The following is an 8,257-nucleotide window of genomic DNA, read 5'->3' on the forward strand; positions in this document are numbered from 1 at the left end:
CACAACATATGATGTATATGATACAAAATACAACAACTTCATGATGAATGGTTAGTTTGGGCATCGTTGTTGCCTTTTGGGCTTACCCACGTCAAACCAGTACGCCATAGGCAGGCCTATCCCTTAATTTCATTATATGGGACACAATAGGTAGTCAGCTCGTGGCCTCCTGCAAAGGAAAAGAATGTGCAGCCTTGTCAAAAAAAGGAAAAGAACATGGATCAATCAGGAGGTTGCATCGCTAGCCTCGCTGGTTGTGCGGCATGGCTTGCCCTAGCAACTCCAGGGTTGGAGGCAGCGGTCGGTGAGATGGACTGGCGGAGGCACGGCGACCGCCAACACCGCAAGAGATGGTGTATGGCCGGGCCCCCAATCAGGTTATCAAAATCGAAAGCTTGGCTCGTGCTTATCACCATCTGCACTTCAGCGAGCCCTAGCCCCACATGCAGCACCGATGAGTGCCCCTATGATATATCGACAAATTGTTTACCTATAATATATTGCCATTTAACTGGTACTGTATCTCATCTTTTTTTAATTTATTTCTATGATCTATGAAATATTGGTGTGTATATTGCACACGATGTTTATCCGAATATATGATACTTGTGGTGTTTGATAGAGCAAAGTAAGAGTTAGCTCACGTGGTGCCCAAGCTTTAGCAATTCGCTAGCTCCGCCCATGATCTGGAAGACTAACTGTTGGTGTCAAAATCGGCGGATCTCGGGTAGGGGGTCCCAAGCTGTGCGTCTTAGGATCGATGGTAACATGAACACGGGATTTTACCCAGCTTCGGGCTCTCTTGATGAGATAATACCCTACATGCTGCTTGATTGACGTTAATGGGTATAGGGGTTACAAGAGTTGATCTACCCCGAGATCATATGTTGTGGTCTAAACCCTAGAGGTATGATGAGTAATGTCATAATAATCTATCGACTAGCCTGCCCTCGGTTTATATAATGTACCAGAGGCCTAGGATAACAAGAGTCCTAGCCGAATACGCCGGTGGGGGGGGGGTCCTTGTCTTGATCACCAAGTATTGTAGAATCTTCCTTGTATGCGGCAACTGTCTGAACTGGCCCATGAGTATACGGCCATGGGGGTCCTCGGCCCAATCCAACTGATCAGGAGACGACGTGGTGAGTACCCCCTGGTCCAGGACACCGTCAGTAGCCCCTTGAACCGGTCTTCAAGTTGGGGACGCTCCTCGATTCTTCCGAACTGTTCTTCATCTTTGGTCGTCGGTCTTGGAAACTGGTTCAACAAATCTCCTTATCATCGATCTTTAGGATCGCCAAAGTGCATCCGAAGAGTTTACACGTCGGGTATCTAAGGAGCCCCTTTAAGTTTACGGCCTTTATCAATGCCTTGTTATTTTTATGCCACACCTCGGGTTTGAAGTTGTTCCCGGGCGGTAGTGTCCTCTTGCATCCGAGCTCCAACGCCGGACTACATTCGAGGTATCTTTTGCAGCCGAGCACCAACGCCGGACTGCTTCCGAGCTCTAACACTGGAATGTATCCGATCTTCAACGCCAGACTGTGTCCAAGCTCCAACGCCGGACTGTATTCGAGATGTCATAGATCATCTTGGGTCAAAAAAGTTGAAGGAGCCCAGTTGAGCTTAATGCCGGAAATGCCCTCTACGGAGCCAGCCACTAGCGTCCGAGCTTTATGCCGGACTGCTTTCGGGGTGTCTATTGTAGTCGAGCACCAACGCCGGACTGTATCCGAGGTGGTGCACCACCTCGGCCATGGGCTAATTTTTATGAATTTAATTCTGAATTATGCAATGTAATCTCTGCCGAGATGTATAGCCAGTAGCCCTCAAGGTGCGTGTTGGCCTGATATCGGGAATGCACCTGAAGAAAAAAATCAAACCGTTGACCCTAGTAGCCCCCGAGACTCAGGTTGATTCATAAAAATCAGGCTGAGGATCAATTTCGAGCTCGGCAGCATACTTAGGAATAGAAACGCGGTGTGCAAAGTCCTCGAGACTCAGGTTGGGTGCGGCCGACCAACCTGAGGATAATAATCTCCTCGAAAACTATATTGCACTTTAAGTTTTCTGCATTGGATTGTCAATGCAGTAGCCCCCGAGACACTGGTCGGGTGGCGACACCAGATCAGGGGATCGATGTATCCCTTTAATATTTGTAAATAATAAGCACGAAGCCCAGTAGCCCCCGAGCCTTAATGTGGGCACGGGTGGCCGAATTAAGGATCGATGTCCAAAGTAAAATCACAAATTATGTGTAATGATTCTATGTATCCAAGTACTTTACATCATCAATGCTCGGCTCCGTATTGTACAAAACTTTGTTGACCGACCATCGGCTTCAACCTCCTCGGCCAGTAGTCGGGGAGTGTTTGTCCCACTTTATAAAGCCTTTATGAGGGCAAAGATTTACGGCAAACAAGGCGATCCGGCTATACGGTTTTATAAACGAAGGTACACAGAGAGACATGTTATATTATTGTTTAACATAAGAAACATCGTTCAAAGAAAATAGTCCCACTATCGGTTCCTTTCTTTGGGTTGTCATGCTAAGCATGATCATGAAACCTCAGCTCCAATCAATGTGGGAGGAAAATACTAAGGATTTAGTTCGGGGAAAGCTTCCAAACTCTGTGGTCTAGATGAACCCAAATTTTCACTTCTGTTGCGACCGTTTATAATCTTAAAGTGGCCCATCGTTGGCTTCTACCCCCTTGTAGATGCTACGCAGGGTGTTTCCGAAATAACAAACCAACTCTTAGCCGATGTCACGGTGCCAGAAGGCAGTTGTGTTGGCGGAAATGAGGCAATCAGATATGCGGGCTTTATAACTTTCACTTAGTCATAGGAGCTTAAAGTTGGGAGGCCAGCAAGTAGCCCCCCGCTTAGTGTTCGGCGACAGCCGAGGTCCATCCGTAAAAACTTCGGCCAATGTTATGAACGGCCCGCCATTTAACATAATCATCGGACTGCTGACCAGTTTACGCTTATTGTGGCAGACAGTTTTCGGCTTTTTCTACTGCGGTGCTTAACCATGCGAGCTGGAAGCACAATCGCAGTGGTTCTCCCTTTGCACACCTAGCCAAACAAAGCGGAACATAGGAGGCAAGCACAAGAGCCGGGCAACCCAACTATTGACCAAAGACACAATTCAAAGCTGATGCATATATAGCAATATCCGAGAATTTTTGCTGAATCTCTAAAGGTGTCCGGCATTGCACTGCGAGACTTATGCGAAAAACACACAAATAGTTTAAAAGTGCCATAAACTTGGAAAACCAAGAAACATCAGTAAAAACTTGACGTCCGAACAAGATCAAGTGTTCAGTGCCAATCCGAAAATTGGTCTTAGAGAAAAAAAATTGTGCTTCTGTCGTGCTTTAACATGACACATCCTATCTCAAGACTTCAAGCGGGTCAGCCTACGGCTTCAACCTCCTATTCCGAAGGCGGAGTACGTAGGCTCCCCGGCTATTTACCACACACTCTCGTCGAAAAAAGGAGTGATAGAAAAAAGACTTTGCAGCGACTAGGAAGAAAAACACTTATTATAAAACAGCTCACATAAATTTAAGAGCCCCCGAGTGACTTGGGTAAAAGAATTTTATGTTATAATGATTGTGCGTACCGAAGTACTTATATCATACATGTGTTCACCCGAACTTTGAACGCGTCTTAACCGACCGTTGGCTTCTCCCTCTTCGGTCAAGGACCAAACAGTGTTATCTACTCCACCTGTCGAGAATATCGACGGTGTTTCCGATAACCAGGCAATCAGGCCATAAGGATGTAACAGACAAAGCGCGCTCAGGGAACTTATGCTATATTACTAACGAAGTGTAAGAAGCATCTTCGAAGAAAATAGTACCCCCACCGATACCTTTCTTCGGTTGCTCATTATTATTATGAGACTTGTGCAATAGATTTTTTGTACTCATGAGTTCCATTGTGTGCCGACCATTGTTGAAAACAGTAAGAGTGCTAGCTTTCGGCTTCACCCAGTCTGAGGTCCGGCTCGGATGAACCGATCGTGACAATCGCAGAGGTGCTCCCTTTACTCCCTAGCCGAACAATCGGGAACGTAGGGGTAAGCACAGGAGCCAGGCAACCCAGCTTGCAAGTCGCTTAAGTCAACATGGTGCATATTGTGGCGTAATACACGAACAAGGAACGAAGCCGTATAAGTATAATCATATGCAAGAGGAAAATCTCCATCAAGGGAGCCCCCAAATAAACGGGGTATTTGAATATGTGCATCACAAACAAAGTTTTGACAAGGAACCTTGTCACAAACAACTTTGTGCCAAAAAGTATAATGCTTGTTCGAACCAAACAAAATTTAAAACTGAAAGTATTTTAGCATGAAAGCAACTTAGCTGGTTAATGTGCTCGGTGTTGATGATGTGATTCGGGCTTGTGGCGGGACGAAGACGCCCATTGATCTGGGATAGATCCGACAAGGTTCGCAGTCCTCGGCATGGCCGAGGTCCTAGCCCCCGGCCCGAGGTGTCCAAGCAAGGAGTTCGGCACTCCGTAGTAGTGACCACGTAACGTAGTCAAAATCTATTACCTGCACACATAAAACAGTGCAGTCCAGGAAATAGTAAATATATGTATATATAATCCTTGCTTTATTGCTTTACACAAAAAATAATTTATTTAAAGAGATGTGGCCTGGCGCTAGAGCCAATGTTGATGCAGGGCGTCAGCGCGACGCAGTGAAGGCGTGACAAAAGCCTGAATTTGCAGGGCGGTCCGGGCTCCGGATACGGTGTTTGCCGAACTATGTACGGAAACTGACCGAACCACCACGCGGCTATTTTTAATGTGGCCGCCATTTGATAGACCTGTGTACAGATGATGGAACAAACCAGAGTAATAATTCCTTAAGAAAAATAAACCCAACAAACAAAAATTGTTAGGATTAATAGCACCTGGTTTGTTTGTCGTAGCATTCCGAAGAAAAGCGACTCACAAAATTAGGAATCGATCCACACACCCATTGCCTGATGGGCGATAAAGCGACAGCATGGCGAAGTTGGCAAAGGTTGGATTGCCGAGGCAAAAGCTCGTGGTCCAGCTAATGTGATGAAGCTGGTCGGCCAGTGACACCGAGGTCTCCGAAGTAAGTTTATGAAGGGATGATGAAGCCCCCAGTACAGGCGAGGAGACGGAGCATGTCGGTCAGGAGATGTGTCAGCCGAGGTGTTGAAGTAGTTCGGCGTGATGGATATTGGCTCGATGAAGCAACGGTTCTGCCATGCCGATGCAGGTCATAACTTGTGACGTGGTCAATTCTGGCTTGATGAAGTGACCGTGCGGCGCGATGCCGGTGTGCCCGCTTCGTGTAATCCGTGGGGCGGCGATGTTGGTGACGATTTATCCTTCGCGATGCCGAACTATTGTTCGACTAGCCGAGATGATGGTCCAAAGAAGTTAAGCTCGGCTCAACAAAGCGACGACGTGTCTAGTGCAAGTCGACCGCCGTGGAGTGATGTTGTCGGGCCGGTTTGACACCGGCGCGATGGTGAAGATCGTATTGTAAAAATACTTTTAACATTAATGGGATGTGTTTGAGAATAAAACACAATACCCCATACGAAAACGTCCTTCAAAAAGGATGTCCAAAATCCCGTTCGTAAAGGAGATGAACTCGGGTCGGATTTGTTCTCGTGCAGTAAACAGATCCGGAAAGTGATGCACTAATAGGAAGGTTCCCGGAGTTTGGACGGTCGGATCGAGCTGAATTTTTGGCAGGTGGTAGATATGGGAATTCCACATCCAATCAACGGTTGGATCTTCAAAAGGACATCCGAGCTAGATGCTGGACACCCCGCTCCAAACTCGTCCGGATTCTCATCCAGATTCAACAGGGCTCCGTTATATCGGAGATTGCCGGAGATTCCTCATCGGAACTCGACGAAATTTTTTGCAGGATTGTTGTAGACTTAATTCCGCATAATTCCACTGAAGCAATCATTTAGGCGACACTCGAGGAGGCGGTGGCAGCGGATACGAGTTTGTTGTCCAGAAAAACAGCACGGTCGCCCGAGGGCAATGTTAACGTTGAGCCGCCGAGCTCCAAGGATGACTCCTCCATGATCTTGATAGAGATCGGAGTTGATGTTGATGAAGGCCCTTATCCGAACATGACGATCGGAGGTAGGGCGTAGTCCTCAGTCAAGCCAAGGTGACCAGTCGAGCCGGTGACGAAGAAACGGACGTTGCAGTTGATCTGCAGTCGAGCCATTGATCCTTTCACTGATCACACAACGGAACTCTCAATGAAAGCACCAATGTCGGTGTCAAAACCGGCGGATCTTGGGTAGGGGGTCCCACATTGTGCATCTTAGGATCGATGGTAACATGAACACGGGATTTTACCCAGCTTCGGGCTCTCTTGATGAGATAATACCCTACATGCTGCTTGATTGGCTTTAATGAGTATAGGGGTTACAAGAGTTGATCTATCCCGAGATCATATATTGTGGTCTAAACCCTAGAGGTATGATGAGTAATGTCATAATAATCTATCGACTAGTCTGGCCTCGGTTTATATAATGTACCAGAGGCCTAGGATAACAAGAGTCCTAGCCAAATACGCCGATGGGGGAGGAGTCCTTGTCTTGATCACCAAGTCTTGTAGAATCTTCCTTGTATGCGGCAACTGTCCGAACTGGCCCATGAGTATACGGCCATGGGGCTCCTCGGCCCAATCCAACTAATCAGGAGACGACGTGGTGAGTACCCCCTGGTCCAGGACACCGTCACTAACTCCCAACTAACTCAAGTGATTATGATACCCAGACATTCTAAGTATGTGCTCACTAACAAAACTATTCTCCTCCATCTTGCAGCTATAGAACTTGTTGGATACTTCATATCTCTCAACCCGGGCATTTGCTTGAAATATTAACTTCAACTCTTGGAACATCTCATATGCTCCATGACGTTCAAAACTTCTTTGAAGTCCCGATTCTAAGACGTAAAGCATGGCACACTGAACTACCGAGTAGTCATCAGATCGAGCTTGCCAGCCGTTCAAAACATCAGCATCTGCTCCTGCAGTAGGCCTTTCACCTAGCGGTGCATCAAGGACATAATTCTTCTGTGCAGCAATGAGGATAATCCTCAAGTTACGGACCCAGTCCGTGTAGTTGCCACCATCATATTTCAACTTAGCTTTCTCTAGGAACACATTAAAATTTAGGGGAACGGTAGTATGGGCCATTGATCTACAACATAGATATGCAAATACTATTAGGACTAAGTTCATGAGAAATTAAATTCAATTAACCAAATTACTTAAGAACACTCACTTAGATAGACATCCCTCAAGTCATCTAAATGATCTGTGATCTAAATCAACTAACCCATGTCTGATCATCACCTGAGATGTGATAGTCATCAATGGTGAACATCTCTATGTTGATCATATCTACTATATGATTCACCTTCGACCTTTCGATCTCCAGTGTTTCGAGGCCATGTATGTACATGCTAGGCTTGTCAAGTTTAACCCCAAGTATTCAACATGTGCAAAATTGTCTTGCACCCGTTGTATGTGAACACAGAGTCTATCACACCCGATCATCACGTGGTGCCTCAACACGATGAACTGTAGCAACGATGCATAATCAGGGAGAACACTTTTACCTTGAAATTTAGTGAAGGGATCATCTTATTATGCTACCGCCATACTAGAAAAATAAGATGCATAAAATATAAACATCACATGCAATCAAAAATATGTGACATGATATGGCCATCATCACCTTGTGCTTTAGATCTCCATCTTCAAAGCATCGTCATGATCTCCATGGTCACCGGCTCGACACCTTGATCTCCATCATTGCATCATGGTCATCTCACCAACTATTGCTTCTACAAATATCGCTAACGCATAGTGATAAAGTAAAGCAATTACATGGCGTTTGCATTTCATACAATAAAGCGACAACCATAAGGCTCCTGCCGGTTGCCGATAATTTACAATACATGATCATCTCATAAAATAATGTTCATCACATCATGTCTTGACCATATCACATCACAACATGCCCTGCAAAAACAAGTTAGACGTCCTCTACTTTGTTGCTGCAAGTTTTACGTGGCTACTACGGGCTTCTAGCAAGAACCGTTCTTACCTATGCATAAAACCACAACGGTGTTTTGTCAAGTTTGCTATTTTAACCTTCTTCAAGGACCAGTCGTAGTCAAATTCGATTCAACTAAAGTAGGAGAAACAGACACACGC

This window comes from Triticum aestivum, chromosome 6B (assembly GCF_018294505.1).
Source record: "Triticum aestivum cultivar Chinese Spring chromosome 6B, IWGSC CS RefSeq v2.1, whole genome shotgun sequence".
Classification (NCBI taxonomy): Eukaryota; Viridiplantae; Streptophyta; class Magnoliopsida; order Poales; family Poaceae; genus Triticum; species Triticum aestivum.